Genomic DNA, 18,195 nt, shown 5'->3' on the forward strand with positions numbered 1-18,195 from the left:
GTCCATAATCTCCCTGAGTTTTTCAGACATTTCCTCCTCTCTTCAGGAGAGATTTTTTTTTTTTCCCCCATTCTTCGCCTGGAATCATTTTCTAAAAAACCAAAAAAAAAAAAAAAAAGAAGGGAAAAACACGAACACCTATCTTAACTCCCCAGTCCAGGGTCGATGCCCCCACTACGTGCTGTCAGAACGTTTGAACTTCCATTATAGGAAACATTACCAATATAGTAACTTGATTTACTCATCTTTTTCCCCATGTAGACAACAAGTGCCAGAGGTCTGGTCACTAGAAATAAAAAAGTAAAGAAAACCCATGGAATTCATTGTCCCGGTGGGGAAAAAGATGAGTAAATCATATCTATATCTTTTTATATCTATATATCTATACGTCCATGGAAGCAGCAGTCGAGAAATCAAGCCATGTATTGCTGGGTAAATCTGTTGCAAAAGACCTCTTTAAAGAGTTAAACAGCAAAGATGATGACTAAGGTGTGCCTGACCCAAGTCATGGTCTTTTCAATTGCCTCATATGCGTGTGAACACTAGACAATGAAAAAGGAAAGCAGGAAACTGTGGTGTTGGCAAAGATACCGAATATACACCATGGGCTGCCAGAAAAAGGAACCAATCAGTCTTAGAAGTACAACCAGAATGTTCCTTAGAAGTGAGGATGGAGAGACTTCTGCTCACTTAACATTGGACACATCATCAGGAAAGACCTATCAGGAGAAAAGGACATCAGAGTTGGTAGAGCGTCATCGAAAACTAGGGAAACCTTCAATAAGATGGATTGACACAATAGTTGAACTGATGGATTCAAACATACCAAAGATCATGAAGATGGTGCAGGACCAGGCAACACTATGTTTTGTTATACATAAGGTTTTCATGAGTAGGAGCCAACTGATGGCAACTAACAACAACATCATATATCTGTGTATGTCTGTATCCATCTATCTCTATCTCTGTGTCTCTATATTGTCGAATACGTGAAGGAATGGATGGATAGACAAAAAAAAAAAAAAAAATGGATTCTAAACATTGGCATGGCCTCTACACAAAGAAAGCTAAATAAGACCCAGTCCCAGCTCTTGCCAAGCCAGTCTGATGGGTGGGAGGGGAAATCAGACTGGAACAGGTTCAGGATAAAGTGGGAAAAACTGATAAGGGAGAATTCAAAGTCAGGAGGAGGATGAGAAAGGGCTGAGTCTGAGAAAGACACTCTGGCCCTGTTGTCTAGATGAAGATAGGAGATGGGGAAAGATGAATCCCTGCTATTAAATATCCCTCTCAACCAGGAGAGCAAAGGGTCTCACGCTGAAGTTTATTGCTTCAGTTTCTAACCTTTCATAAGTGCTTACTTGGCAGCACTGTAGACTGCGGTATTTGATTCTCTAGAAGCAACTTAAAGGAGCAGCACGAGATCTTCCACTTTTTGCTTTTTTTTTTTTTTTTTCATTTATGCCATAAAATATATTGGGTTTGTGCATTGCTGCCATGGGAGATAAAAAAATATCTCATGTAAGCTTCCAAATGAAATGACATTTAGTAGACTGTACATTTAAGACATTTTTCAAGGCTGGCTTTTAAAAGAGGGTGTATGGGAAGGGTCTGTCTTCATAACAGAAGATGAGGAGTTACAGGTGCCTTTTTCCTCCAAACCTCTCCTATAATGGTTATCAGAGGGGTGGACTTTTAAGAGTCTCATTAGGTCAGTGTTATGGAATGAATTTTGTCCCCCCAAAATGTGTGTCAACTTGGCTAGTCCATGATTCCCAGTATTGTGTGATTGTCCACCATTTTGTCATCTGATGTGATTTTTCTATGCAGTGTAAATCCTACCTCTATGATGTTAATGAGGTGGGGTTAGCAGCAATTATGTTAACAAGGCAGGATTCAATCTGCAAGATTAAGCTGTGTCTTAAGTCAATCTCTTTTGAAATATAAGAGAGAAATGAGCAGAGAGACAGGGACCTCATACCACCAAGAAACAAGAGCTAGGAGAATAGCGCATCCTGTGGACCTGGGGTCCCTGAACTGAGAAGCTCCTAGACCAGGGAAAGATTGATGACAAGGACCTTCCTCCAGAGCTGACGGAGAGAGAAAGTCTTGCCCTGGAGCTGGCACCCTGAATTCAGACTTCTAGCTTCCTAGACTGTGAGAGAATACGTTTCTCTTTGTTAAAACCATCCACTTGTGGTATTTCTGTTATAGCAGCGCTAGCTGACTAAGACAGTCAGGCAATAACTTGCTGAGCCTGCCAAGCATCACTACATCCTGTTTGGAGTGTTGGGTGATGAGCACAATTGTATCAAGCACAGACCTACTGCATCTAAGGTCAACAACAACATGTTCCAAAAGGAGAAAAGGGATTTTGTCACCAGGCTATGAGCAAACAGGATTCCGTGAAGGAAAAATTAAACAAAAGAAAACAAAAACAAGCATGTCCACTACAGTTGCTGTTGTTAGTTGCTTTAACTTGACTCTGTCTCATGGCGAACCCACGTTCAACAGAAGTAACTGCCACCCGGTCCTGTTCAATCTTCACCATCACTGATACGTTTGAGTCCATTTTTGTGGCTATCATACCCATCCATCTCACTGAGGTCCACTACAGAGATTGCTCAAAATGCCCACTTGGTTATCCCGGAGCCTCATGTTCCTTGATCATCTTTATTTGAAAAACAACGTAGTTATTTACACAGTTACTGTTGAATTTCGCATTCAATATCCTCAGAGATAGAAACATTGTTATATGACTTCATTGCACAGTTTTTAGGTCAGTAGCCTCCTTGTTTCCTTCAAACGCTATCACTGTGCCTCTGAGAAAATGCTTGTGGATTTTGAAGGCAGATGTTAAAATACTAATTTTATTGTAAGAAAAAAATGATTTAAGTTACTGTAATGAAAGTTATCATGATTGCAATACAATTAAAAAAAACACCTATATTTCTGGAGGGCACTGATATTCAAATGTTTTCTGATTTTAACAGCACGGTGTTCATCTAAGACAATTTGAAAACCACAGAAAATAAAACCAAAGTATTGCCATCACCCCTTAATGGCATCACCCACTTCAGTTGTATGTTTTACATTTAAATACTTGGTCCATTTCCAATTATTTTTTTCCTAAAGAGTGAGGGTCCCTTTTTCTCAATTGTCTCTTCACCATTTGTTTCTCCCAGTGGCCAGTCTGGGAGCTGGGCAGTGCTCTGGCCCTTAGTTCCATCCTCAAAGTCTACGATATCTACTTAGAATCAGATACACACATGTATAAGGAGCCCTAGTGGCACAATGGTTAAACACTTGGCTGCTAGTTTTGAACCCACCCAGCAGCTCCATGGGAGAATGACCTGACAATCTTCTCCTGTATAGCTCACAGCCTAGGAAACACCATGGGGCAGCTCTGCTCTGTCACATGAGGTTACTATGAGCTGGAATCAACTTGACAGCACCTGACAACAACAACACGCATGTACAGCTCAGGGGTGAGTCCAGGAGTTCCTAAAAATACAGTAAGGGTTCACTTTCCCAAGCTCTTTCCTCTCCAGGATCCCCCAAGTATTTCTTGCTTTCCTGGGGCTCCCCTTTACTGTCTTCCAGCCAGGGAGTTAGTGGTATTTTTCACCCTGTTCATGTGTTTCTGCTACAGTTCTTGCATTGGGGCCAAGTGCCAAGAGGACAGAGAAAGAGAAAAAAAGAAAAGAAGGAATTGGGGTTTGTCCCATCTTCTTGGGACCACAACTCCTCAGATCCAGAGGAAGTTTTCCCTGGCTGAGAGTTAGGAGCCTGCAGCTCCTGTTGTTCCCACTGTTACTTAGACCACTACCACCACCAGGGCATGAACTGGGAACTGCAGGGTGGAGAACAGAAGCGAAAAAGAAAAATGGGGCATTTCTGCCAGTCTTTCTGACTGTTAAGATTTTCTTTTTTGTTTCTCAAGTAAAAACTACAGGGGTTCTCCAGGGACTCTCTCTGTCTGTACCTGACTGCTCAATTCTGGGTTCTAAAATTCATTTCAGGAAATGTTGTTGAGTGCTGTCAAGTCAATTCCAACTCATAGTGACGCCCTGTGACAAGAGTAGAACTGCCCTATAGGGTTTTCTAGGCTGTAATCTTTATGGGAGGAGCTCTGGTGGTGCAGTTGTTAGGCACTGAGCTGCTAAACAAAAGGTCAGCAGTTTGAATCCACCAGTTACTCCATGGGAGAAAGATATGGGAATCTGCTTCCATAGAGATTTACCGCCTTGGAAACATTTTGGGGCAGTTCTACTCTGTCCTATAGCTTCATTATGTGTCGAAATCTACTTCACAGCAGAGGATTTGGTTTTGAATTTTAATCTTTACAGGAGCAGGTTGCCAGATCTTTCTCCTTCGGAAACCCTTTCTCCCTTGGAAACACTGCTAACTTTCGGTTAGCAGCTGAGTGCTTAGCCGTTGAGCCACCAGGGAGAAAGAAAAGAGGGGGAACTCACCACTTGTCTGATGGTGCTTTAAATTCAGCTCTTCTTCCCTGATTCTCCTTGCTAGTATTTACTTTTCAGAGACCTCAAGTAGCTGTTCCATGCATTCTATCCAAGTTGTGTTTGTTTGTTTTTTTTTTTTTTTGCCAATTCAACTTCTTACAGATGTACAGATTAGTGATATCAATCACGTTAACTGACTGTACAGCATTACCCTTGATCAATGCCAAGTTTTACATCTGTATTCAGGGCGCGGGGGATTCAGTGAAGTGTGCTTACTCCATCTTACACAGAACCAGAACCTCACTCCCACTTCGTTTTTTAACAGCTTTATTGAGACGTATCTTATGTAAATTTTACACCCTAAAGTCACCCGTTTAAAGTGGACAGCCCGTGGTTTTGAGGATATTTACAGAATTGGATCCATTTCACTTTTAATATTTTGAAATATTCCCTCCCAGTCTTCCCTCTTTCATTTCTTTGATCTTTCTATTTCTTCCCCTTCTTCGCTTTAGTTATCTATCTCACTCGATAACACAAAAATGGAAATCATAATATTTGTGCATCATTGCAGCTTTTTTTTTTCTTAAAAATTAAACAGTGGTTTTTGAGCAATTCTCTGTGTATCCATATTTCAAAACCAGGGTTTTAATTGCTATGCGATATCTCATCGTGTCATTACACTAAAATTTATTTTTAATTTCCCCCATTACTACACATTGTGAATATTTGCATTTTTTTTGTTCATAAATAATGTGATAGTTAATCAGCATGGGAATAAAAAATTGTGTTCCTCTGCTTACTTTCATAACAGCTGTGCTTAGAGATGATACTTCTGGGTTAAAGAGCATGGAAAAGCACAGAGGTATAGATTCAGGTCTGTGCCAGGCCACAAATAAACAGTCCTGTTTTTTGTTTTGTTTGGAGAAGGCAAAAAGAAACTTTCAATACAGAATACGTAAAATATACATCAAGAGTCAGCCTCTAAACCTTCTTATCCTTTAGCTAAAGTTTCTAAAACCTGCAGTATACTGTCAGGTGCTAGGAGTCAAGGGTTTCTTCGTCAGTTAAAAACATACCAGAAAATATAAAAAATACATTGGGGATGCAGACCTAAATTTCATTGGCATCTAGAAGCTCGAGTTGTGTCTGCCAGGTCCCATATAGGGAGGGTGCCTCTACAACCCTGTTTGTCTTTTAAGTCCCAGTTTATATCTGCTGTCCCTGGCACAGCTGTTAATGCCACCCCATTGAATGCGTGCATGTGTTCCTGTTTGGGCAGTAAATTATATGGTCACCCTGAAGAAGCATCCTTAGATTTTAAGAAATACACTTAGGTAAGGCAAGGATGATCCATGCCTGCCTTATGTATTGCTATTCCCTCCTTCTTGAGCTTATGAAAGAAATCACAGATGGTTCCGTTTCTTCTCTAAGTACTGTCATGTGTCACTCAATGTCCGTGATATGTTCTGTGAAATAGGACGTTATGTGATTTGGACATTGTTCAAACACAAGACTGGATGCTGCTGTCTACAGGTTGAAGCATACACTATTATATGGTAAACTCTTTATTTGTATGTAGGGAAAGTTTACATTAAAATAATGATAGAAAGTACAGTATATACACAAGTATATATACAAGCCAGTAACACAAGTGTTTATTATGACTACCCAGACACATGTATTTTAAGTTATATATGTACCATTATATGCCTGGCAGCGCAATTTCTTTGTATACAGGGAACATGAGATACACGTGTTGCGTGCAGGAAGCTGTGTTCACTATGTCCAGTTATGTCTGCTACATCTCATCCTCCAACTGGAATTTCTGAACTCTATTATAACCTTATGGGATCACAAACATACATGTGGTCGAACATTGCTCAAATGGACATTATGCAGAGCATGACCGTATTGACCTCAGAAGCCTCCTGAACACAAAAAACCAAACCAAACCCAGTGCCGTCGAGTCTATTTCGACTCATAGCGACCCTATAGGACAGAGTAGAACTGCCACATAAAGTTTCCAAGGAGCACCTGGTGGATTTGAACTGCCGACCCTTTGGATAGCAGCTGTAGCACCTTTAACCACTATACCACCGGGGTACAGCCCTATGGGTAATTATTACCATTTGATTAAAATTGGATGCTAAAACGTAACCCATTTGCCAAGGGGTATACTCACACTATATTGACCCTTGATAGCAGTGAAGACACTGTGATGTCCAGTGTTGTGGTCCCATCCATCCTGAATAACCCTTGAGGGAAGAATGTCTGGACCTATGAGGATGAGAGGAAGTTTTTATTCCAAGAGAGAAGCACTCACCTGGTCAGGTTGTGCCTCCCATACCCTCTCCTACATCTTCTCCTCAATCCTCTTTCAGACTCTGGCTCATCCCAGTTGTGTGTCTGGATAAACAAATGGAAACTCTATGTAAAAAAAAAAAAAAAAAATGTAAAGCTTAGGGTATTTAGACTTAAAAAAAAAAAGTACCAATTAATTAATTCTTGGTCTGCTTTGAGCACAGCGATTAGAAGTAACTTTCTGTTCTCTTTCATGTTGTGTCTAATGCAGAACCTTCTGATTTATTTTTTTCCTCTCTCGTCTTTTTCTTTGTAGGTTTCAAGACAACAGATGAATTGTGAAAGAGAGCAGCTAAGGGTAGGTGCATCTGCTTGTAAAATACTTCCAGGTTTCTCATTTCTGTGCGATAAGCAAAATTTCCCTCGTCTCTCCCAAGACAGGGGGTTCTAAATAGCCAGCTTCATCTTAAGACTGGTAGAGTTGAAAATATTTATCCGAGCTAATTTAGTATTGATTGAGCTGGTAAATAGAGTATATCTTCTTTTGAAGTGCCATTATAGTAGATATGGATTTTTTGATTTAGATTCAGCAATAAATACTTCTTTTCTGGAATTTGTTTGACATCATTGTACTCTTTCTGTGTACAACATGAAGTCTAAATAATAACAAAGGTCAAAAGGACGTCTTGCTGCCTTCGTAATGTGAATACCTGGCGGTTTGCTGAGTGGCTAAAATGCTCTTTTGCTGTTGACTGAGTTGGGGGAGCCACTAATACGCCAAGGGCATTTTCTAGGAGAATTCATGTCTTGCATGAATCTGTTGCTTTCAGTAGCATTTGTGTACGTGGGAGAAAGAGACAGACTATTAAACCTCATATTCTCTTTCCCTACCAAAATGAAACTTTCACAGTGCTTTAATATGTTGCTAGTATAAATGGTTCCCCAGATGAGGAGAGAATGGTTTGCTTATGAATAGAGCTGGTTGACATCATTCTGCTTCCATGTTTGGCTCCCTCTTGGCCTGGGTGTGGCATTTCAAGGAATGCTAGGATCGCCTCCGCCTTTTGTTTGTCTTCTTTTTAAAATGAGTCATGTCTGGAATGGATGAGTTTGAACTCATGATTGGTTTCTCTTTAACATCAGTGATGGAAGCTACCAATTTATGCTGGACCACATGCTTTATAACCAATAACCTTCCAAATCGTTATAAAAACCAGAAGAATCTGCTGCTTTTAAATTCATAATGGTAAGGTTTGAGGTTGGGGGACCTTAGTACTCAACCAAAAAACCAAAAACCCATTGCTGTCAAGGCGATTCCGAGTCGTAGCAACCCTAAAGGACAGCATAGAACTGCCCCATAGGGTTTCCAAGGAGTGACTGGTGGATTTGAACTGCTGGCCTTTTGCTTAGCAGCCATAGCTCTTAACCACTGTGACGCCAGGGCTCCTTGGTACTCAAAGGGGTCTAATAATTCAGGATAACTTACTAAACCAATCTCATATCATTTATGGGTGGTGCAAACTGTTAAGCACTCAGCTGCTAATCAAAGAGTTAGTAGCTCCAGTCCACCCAGAGGTGCCTTGGAAGAAAGGCTTGGTGATCTCCTCCCAGAAAGTCAGACACTTGAAAACCCTATGAAGCGTAGTTCTATTCAGACACACATGGAGCCGCCATGGGTTGAAGTTAAGTCCACTGCAGCTGGTCTGGTTTTAATGCCATTTATCCTGCACTGTAACTTTGCAGAGCTTTTGCTTAACCGTGGTCTCAAAATGACAATAATTTGCATTTTACAATTGCAAATTGTATCCGGCTTGTTAAGGCCTGTGTAACACAATAGGCAGAACCCAGTTACATGAAGCTGAGAGAGTGAGTTGAGGTTTTCTTATCTTTTATGCGTGTTTATTTCATGTGGTATTGCGGCATGGCCCTCTCTATTAACCTAGCACCTCTACCCACTCCACTCCTAAGTACCTGTGCCTGTATTAGTTGTGACTCCTTCATGAAACAGCCTTCAAGATGTTTTAAGCTTTCCTGAGCTCTTATTGCTTTTCCCCTGCAGTCTGAATTACTGGTTCATCTTAGTAAATAATGTATTGCAACTTCAGATTTCTCTTCCTGTTTGGATGGGGATGGTGGCCAGAACTAGGTCAGAGCTAGATAAAGATGAATGCATCCTTTTGTCTCTAAGATCCTTGATACGGTCCTCAGAATTAAGAGAATATTGAAATCTCTATTGCCAATGAGAGTGGCCTGGAAAATTAAGGATGCAGGAGGGAATGAGGTGCTTGTTTGTGGTTGGAGGGGTTTGCTGCTTTGCATTTGATGAGGACATTTTGGCAGGGTTGTGGTTTAGGAACAAAAATGGAGTGCCCTCCCCAGTGAAATACATTCCAACAGTGGTTTGATATAATGGGTCGTTTAGTTGAATCCACAGTGGGACTCCAGTAGCCCCATAAGAGACCTTCTCTAACATGACTGATGGCTGTGTGCTTGCTGTTGCTATTGCAGTCACAGTTGTTACATTTTGAACTAATTTATGTTTTGAATCAATAGATAACATATTTGAATCAATAGGATATGCATTTGTGTGGTCCAAAATTTAAATAGTAGCAAAGGCAGCATAGTGAAAGTTTCACTTCCCGTTTGTCTCTTAGGCATCCAGTTTCTGCCTGTTGTTGTCAGGTACAGATGAGTTGCTTCTGACTCATAGTGACCCCATGTACAACAGAACAAAATGCTGCCCGGTCCTGTATCGTCCTCACAATCCTTGCTACATTTGAGCCTATTGTTGCAGCCACTATGTCAATCCATGTCGTTGGGGGTCTTCTTTTTTGATGACTGTCACCTTTAACAAGCATGATGTCCTTCTCTATGGACTGGTCCTGGAGATACCCAATGTTATCATGGACTAGTATAGGATTTTATTCAAAATAGGATGCCTCACCTTTGAGACATCTATGAATATTCTGTCTCCTTTTCCATTCTCTCTCTCTCCCTCCCTCTCTCCCTTCATCCTTTCCCTTCTCCCTCTTTTTCCTTTCCTTCCTTTCTCCCTCCCTCCCTCCTTTCTTCTTTCTTCCCTCCCTCTTCTTCCCTGTGTGTGCAGTCACCCCCCTACCACCTGAAAAGAACACCCACTTCATTAAGGTGATTGTTAGGAGGTCACTGTTTTCTTTTTTTACGCTTCGAGAGGGTAATTTGGGTCTGAAATGCTAATACCTGCCTATCCCAATGAGCTCCAATTTCCTTGACCTCATTTTTTTTTTTCTTAGAAAGAGAGAGAGGGCAAAAAATAGGTATCTGTTTAGTTACCCACATCATTTAAGTGAGTCTGTCTGACAACCGTACTTCTTAAAATACATTTTAAGTGCAGCAGTCAAAAAGCATTTCCAGATTTGCTCTATAGGATACTTGGACCATGGCTATGTTGTCAAGTTTAAATTCTTTCATTAGTCCATTCTGTTATGTTGTCAGAATTCAGGGATGCAAGGGAGTACTCATTGCCTTCCTGGAAATGGCAGATAGTATAGAAAAGGCAGCTGTCTTTTCTGTTGTATGTGTGTTGATGCTGTGTAGAGATTGGCATATCCAAGGCCCTCTCCTTCTGTTCTCCTTTCTTTTTCTTACAAATCCTAATTTTTTCCCCCAAATGGACTCTGTGAAGTACTTGTTCTATAAGATATTAAGAGATCCAAAAAAACTTTGGGAAATATAGACTTAAATTCAAATTTAATTAATTAATTTATTTATGATTTACAGAACTTCTCAGAGCCTATACATAGCAAAAATGAAATGCAGAGAGATGGATACAGATTTTTGCAAACTCATCTAATCATAGAACAGTTTTGGTTGCAGAACACACTCTGACAAACACTCTTGATAACCTTATCAGTTTTGTCAATTAGGTTGCTATTGGCTGCAGGTTGACTAAGAGTTTTTAAATGATAGAGACACGCAATCATCTCCTAATTCCAAGGTTGATTCAGTGAATTTTTGATATAAGGATTGTTGTTGTCATTGTTGTTAGGTGCCATTGAGTCAGTTCTGGCTCATACTGACACTATGTATAACAAAACGGAATAGTGCCCCATCCTGTACCATCCTCACGATCATTGTCACGCTTGAGCCCATTGTTGCAGCCCCTGTGTCAATCCATCTCGTTGAGGGCCTTCCTCTTTTTCCCTGACCCTCTAATAACATGCTCAATATCAGGGTAATGATTTGGAATCTTTGTGCTTCTTGTGGCCTTTGGTTCCTTCTTCCAAGATGGCTGCCCTGCTCCTAGCGTCACTTCCTCACATGACAACAGGGGACTCAGGAGGGAAGGAGTAGATGAATGGTTCCCTAATAGCTCTTGCATTTTACTGGAGGAAACATTTTCCCAGAAGCCTCTGCACACCTTTTCCTGGGTCTCATTGGCAGAATGGGGTCACATGCCCATCTCCACACCAGTCATTGGCAAAGGGACCTGGCATCTTAGTGATTGTCTATTGCAGCCATGATTCACCCCCGTGATACCTAAAGAAGCATGAGGTTTGATCATATAAGAGGGAGAGGAGAATGCCTTTGCTGTAGTTACCCACCACAGGCTGATATGAAAGGGTTCCACACAGATCCTCTATGCCATTCATTGTATCTGCTTCCTGTCAGCTCCTTTAACTGCTCCCTTCCTCCCACAGGAATGGCCCGTGGAACCACACAGAACTTTAGAACTCTGGCTCCCGGAATTTGACACAGATCCTTTCTCTGCCAGCTTCCTGTTTCACAGACCACTTCTCCAAATCCAAACCTACTCTTCTACCCAGCTTGACACTCCCTTTTTATTTTGTCTGCTTTTCTCTGGGACCAACTTGGATGCAGTCTTTGCTAATTCCCCCTCAGCATCAGGTGTCTACAGCAGGCATGAGACACCTCACCCCAGTACCCAGCTCATTCCAAAGACACTGTCCTTGAACCTCCTAACCCCTACCCTGCCCATGAGAACGACATCCACCAGTTACTCCTAACTGATGATATTGCTCATGTTGCCAGTGAGCCCACTACAGAGCAGGGAACCTTTTCCTTCCTTACCCCAGTTTTTGTTAGTCTAGAGTAAACTGAGCCTTGTTCTGGGCGTACATTTCAAATTCTTGGCTGGAGACAATCCACGAGAGCTCACTGAGCAATCTGTTCGTTGAGTACTCCTGACTCTGTGGACTGTATTGAACACTTGTCCCAGGATCACTGTTGATTGGTGCCAATAGGTTGAGGTAGGGCTATCTGTGCATATGTCATAACCCTGCCATCAACACTGGACCCTCTGGCATCTGGAATCCACAAATGTTTGAGTAAAAAACCAAGAGAGAAATTAAATGATCTTAGAACTCTTTGTTTTTCTTGGCAGCCTACAAATGTGGAATGATCGTGTGGTCCTAGGGTGGGGGATTCTATCACCCACTTTTCTTAGCATTCATACAATATTTGGTTACCAGGAGTTCAAGTAATTTTTTGTGCAATGAATATTGAATGTTGGTTTTGATGAACAAATGTGGTCAGAACACTACATTCAGGCAAAGGTATGGCTCCCAGGTGGAAGGAAAATCAAATTCGCTCACTGGCAGATGGATGCCCTAAGATGCAGCATAGTACGGGCATAATTAGAGGTAGTCAGTGAGGCACTTAGATTCAAACCCCCTTTCAAAATGCTTCTTAGGCTCTCAAAACTTTAATATCCCTATTTGTAAAACAGGGATACTTCTCTCATAGGGTTATTGACTGGATAAAATGATTTACATATCGGACTTCAAAACATGTATGTCTCTAGGGGTGATAGGAGGCCTTGGATGGCACAAACAGTTAAGTGCTGGCCTATTAACCGAAAGTTGGCGGTGTGAATCCACTCAGAGGCATCTCTGAAGAAAGACCTGGTTATCAACTTCCTACGGGCCATTGAAAAGCCTGTGTGCGATACAACCCTGAAACACAAAGGGCTGCCATGAGTCCGAATCAACTCAATGGCAACTGGTTTTGGTTGCTAGTGGTGGTGGTTGTACACCATGATAAATGTAAAGTCACCAAATTATACACGTAAAAAAAAAATAGTATGCCTCATCATCAACAATGTTAGCTGTTGTCAACATCATTCCTCCCAATAATTCCCCCATTCCTCTTCCTCCTAGGGATAATTCATTGCCATCGAGGAGATTCCGACTCATAGTGATCCTATAGGACTGGGTAGAACTGTGTCATAGGGTTTCCAAGGCTGTAATCTTTATGGCAGTAGACTGTCACATCTTTCTCTTTCTGAGAGGTTAGTGAGTTTGAACTGCTGACCTTTTGGTGGGCATCTGAGTGCTTTAACCTCTGCCCCACCGGAGCTCCTTAGGAATAACAGGCTAGAGAATATGGACAATCAAGGCCTATCCATTCCCATGCCACTCTCCACGCTGAAAGACAATTCAGAGGGCAGGCTTTGGGTTTGGAGTTGATGGCGTCGTGGTGTATTCAGAGGCTTCTGCCTCTCAGTTGTTTTGAATGCAAATAATTAGAGACTGATTCTGGCGAACCTAAGCAGAAAAGGCAGTAGCCAGCTTCTGAAGACCAGAGCTTAGCATGGGAAAGCTATCACGACTGGGGCAGCTATCTCTCATCCTTGGTTTTTGCTTCTCTTTATGGGTCTGCTCTGGATTTTTCTTTCTTTTGAGAAAGGCTCTGTCTACCTCTTTATGCACTTGGCACCTTCCAGCTCCTAAGATTTATGTTGCATTAGTTTCCACAAGCATAGAAACTGGCTGTCAATGCCTCCTGACTACAAATTTGGGGGAAAGGAGTCTGATTGCCCCAACCCGGGTCTCTTGTTCACTCTGGTCCAGTCAACTGTATCCATGGAAGCAGTAGACCTAGTTGTTCAGGGCCATTATCAAGGAGAGAGAGCCTTGAGTCAGTTATACCCTCAGACTTGGAGATTAGAGCTGGGCAAAGGATCCTGGGCAACAGGTGTGTTACACCTGACTTCTCAGTACTTCCCCAAGTGTAGGACCAGCACCCTTTGCAGTACTCACAGATTCCAGGTAGTGAACATCAAGTCATTCAGAGATGGTGAGCCTCTTAGAGAGAAAGTCACATCCTTTTCAAGCTTCTTTCAGTCTTTCTATTATGTCAGTGAGAAACTCTTCAGTTTTAACTAGAACGTCTTTAAGGAGTCTCTAACAACTCCTAGGAGCCCTGCTGGCACAGTGGTTAAGAGTTACAGCTGCTAACCAAAAGGTCGGTACTTCAAATCCACCAGCCACTCCTTGAGAACCCTATAGTTCAGTTCTGCTCTGTCCTATAGGGTCAGTATGAGTTGGAATCAACTCGACGGCAACAGATTTTTGGTAACGCTTTCTAAGAGACCAACGGTTAATGTGTTCACCTACTAAATAAAAGGATGGAGGCGCTAGTCCACCCAGAGGTGCCTCAGAAGAAAGGCCTGGATATCTACTTCTGAAAAATCAGTCACTGAAAACCCTATGGAGCAGAATTCTACTCTAACACTCAAGGGGTCACCACAAGTAGGAGCTGACTTCGTGGCAACTGGTTTGTTTTTTGGTTTCTACACTTCCTGAGCTCTCGTTTTTAGCAAAAAGAGAGCGTGCTATGTGCTTAGAACTTGAGTCTATCTAGACTTCAGCAACACTGTTTGCAAAATACATAGCTAAGTAATATAAAAAACAAGTACTGGAAAGACAACTTAGATAAAGTCTAGTCTCTGCTACTTAATAAAGTACAGCCTTGTGAAGGCTACTTAAATACCTCAGTATCTTCACTTGTATAAAGGAGATAATAATTAAACCTATTTCATAAGGTATGTGTGTGTATATGACTCTGTGTGTGTGTGTGTGTGTGTGTGTGAACGCACAAAGATTAAAACAATGCATGTGAGGTGTTTAGAACAGTGTCTGGTGTCAGAAAGGTTCTTAATAATAATCAGGTATTAATGGATTTATTTTTTCTGTTAGCTCTTGTTTATGGCTGTTGATATTAGTTTTCCATTTCTAGTGGGCTAAGTTAAAGTTTCCTTGGCAGACACATTTATTTAGGTTAAAAATGAGTTGCTTTAAAGATAAATATTAACTACATGATGTTACAGATTGCCTGCAGTTATGACAAAAACTGTGACTCTGGAATGCAAATGACTGAGGTTTTAGAAACACTGAAATTATGGTGCCAGCCTTGTGAAAGATGTTGTAGAGCAGATATGCGTTATCAATATTTAATTTGCCGGTTAGAAGCAAGTCTCTCATTTCTGCTAGATACAAGAGTGATGTGGGTTGCAGAATGCAAATTGCTAATGATCATCTTGGCTTAAACATTGCCTTCATCAGGGCATGGGATAATGAAACTTCCCAGCTGCCTTCGAAGGGAGGGATCAGAATCAGAGACATCCTTCTCCTGCCCTGTCCCCACTTTCTAAAACTCCACTCTTCTTTTGTGACTCTTAGAGCTACCAGGAAGGAAACATGTCCCTCCAGTAAATTCAGGTTTTCTTGACTACAGTTTACAGATGGCTTATTGTAGGAGTGTCTGCTTGCACTCAGTTATTTATTCAAGAGATATATATTGAGCATGAACTGTATGCCAATCACCATACTAGGTGTTATTGTTGTTAGTTACCCTTGAGTCAGCTCCAACCCATGGTTGACCCCATGTACAACAGAACAAAAAGTTGCTTGGTCCTGCACCGTATTCACGATCCTTGGTATGCTGGTGTCCATTGTTATGGATCTGTGTATTTGGAGTGCCTTCCAACCTAAGGGGCTCATCTCTCAGCACTATATCAGACAGTATTCTGTTGGGACCCATAAAGTTTTCATAGGCTGATTTTCAGAAATAGATTGCCAGGCCTTCCTAGGCTACATTAGTCTGGAAACTCAAAAACCAAACCCCTTGCTGTTGAGTCGATTCCAACTGGTAGCGACCCCATAAGCAATGCTGAAATCTGTCTACCATGGGTGGCCCTCCCTTGGTATTTGAAATACCGGTGGCATAGCTTCCAGCATCACAGCAACACGCAAACCACCACAGTACATCAAACTGTCTGGAGGGTGGTGGACCAAAGCTTGGTAGTGGAGATGGAATGAGGAACCCAAACGTACACAGTCCCTGCCTTTCTGCATCTTACAGCCCAATGGAGAAGATAGACATCACCCAATAACCATTCCAAGCAAATGTACACGTGAAAGGCTGATAACAACCAGGAATGGGAGATGCTATGTAAAAGGGCATGATGGAAAAAACTAACTTAATTGACCTCCATTTACCAAACTTACCACATTAGCACTCACTGTCCAGTCCATTTATGAAACACATTGACTGATGCTTATGGCATGTGGTGAAGAGACTACTCCATACAACTCTACCTTTCTCCTCATCCGTTGCAGTGTCTGCTTGCCAAGAGTCAGTTGTATTTGTTCCCAGACCTGCTTCTGCCAGCTGTACTTGTTATTGTAATTAGATTATTTAGTGGAATGTTATGTAAACAGATGAAAAATGAGTGCTGTTAAAAAAAAAAGTTCTGTGAAAACTAAGTTAAAAGCTTTGGAAACTACCTATGAAAATGAGTCAAAAATTATTTTGATTAGCTGTGTGTTAGAGTATGGTAAAATATTAGAGAAAAAGAACACTCAGAAATCTGGAGGGATTCTCCGGTCAGAATCTTTGTGATGTGTCTTGAAATTATTAGTCCAATTTAAACAAAACAAGAACTGATAATATTGGCCAGGGGTGGCCAACTTTTTCTGTAAAGGGCCAGATAGTGACTTTCTCAGGATATATGGTCTCTGTCACAGCTATTTAACACTGACATTTTAGCACAAAAGCAGCCAAAAGCAATACGTAAATGAATGGATGTGGCTGTGTTCCAATAAAACTTTATTTACAAAAACAGATTGCGGGCCAGATTTAGCATTTAGGTGACCGACCTCTACTGTGGACTATGAACTCTGAGTGAGGCTTATATGTGAGGAATGATGAGGGATTTCAATCAACAGAGAAATCACTCAAAGAAAAGGCTTAGGCCTCACGTCAGCCATCAACAAGTTAATGCACATTGATATATCTTACATTTAAACAAGGGGTTTGATATATTTCCGCATCATTTAAAAGTGATTTCTTGCTTTAAAAGACTTCCAATTAACTGCCTTTTCGCATCCCAAGATAAGATGACATTTAGTCCTGTTGGTACAATGGCTGAGCACTCGGCTGCTAGCCAAAAGTTGATGGTTCAAACCCAACCAGCAGCTCTGTGGGAAAAGGACCTGGCAATCTGTTTCCATTAAGTTTACAGCCTAGGAAACTCTGTGGCAGTTCTACTGTGTTCTATGAGGTTACTATGAGTTGAAAATCAACTTGATGGCACCCAACAACAATAGGGTATATGTAGCTGATACAAGAACCTGAATGAAGCACATGCTAAAATTAAACTTACTTTTAAGTTCCAACCATAATGGATCAGAACCCCATCATCATTCTAGAATGGAAGAACACAGTTACCCTTTTTCTTAGGATCCCCCAGCAAGTGATACTGCGACTCCCTAAGGCCAGCTTACCTTGCCCACAGGAACGTTCTGATGCTCATCCCCTCCAAACTACTGTTCAGCTAGAATATTCTCCCTTTCTGAGAAAAGCCTTGAGTAACTTCTTTCTCCAGATTGTTCTGTCTTCCAGAAAACAGTTCTCTGGAAGCATGAACACAGTTCCCTGCCTTAACATCCTAAAAGTTCAGCTAAAGACACACTTTAGTGATTAGCAAAGGTTTACTGAATGAGAGTCTTACAGAGATGACCCTTGGAGGTGCAGTTCTTAGGTCTCCATATTCATTTCCCTGCCTAGCTCTATGCATGTTTCATGTGCGTTTCTGTGTGTGTGTGTGTATGTGTGTGTGTGTGTGTGCAAAAGCAGATTGTCTGACCCTAACTACCTATAAACCAGTTGCCATTGAGTCTATCCTGACTCATGGCAACTGCATGTGTGTCAGGGTAGTAACTGTGCTCCATAGGGTTTACAATGGCTGATTTTTGGGGGGAAGTAGATTGCCAGGCCTCTCTTCCAAGAAAGTCTGCCCTCATTCCAGATACCAGCCACAAGTTTGGGGGTCCCCAGGCCACCATACTTCTGACAAACTGCCTTTAAATTTGGGGGTTCCCACTACATTCCAGGTTTAATAACTCACTTGAAATGTTCACAAAACTCAGGAAAACTTTCTCAGTTTTGTGATCAGAGTTATATAGGATACAAGTTAGAATCAGCCAAATGGTGAGATGCATGGGGCAAGGTCTGGACATGTCCCAAAGGCAGAGCTTTTATTGTCCTCTTTCTGTGGGGTCACAACACGTCACCCTTCTGGCACACTGATTGTCAATCAGGGAAACTCACCTGAGCTTCAGTGTCCAGAGTTTTTATTTAGCTC

Source organism: Elephas maximus, chromosome 12 (assembly GCF_024166365.1).
Source record: "Elephas maximus indicus isolate mEleMax1 chromosome 12, mEleMax1 primary haplotype, whole genome shotgun sequence".
In the NCBI taxonomy this organism is placed as follows: domain Eukaryota; kingdom Metazoa; phylum Chordata; class Mammalia; order Proboscidea; family Elephantidae; genus Elephas; species Elephas maximus.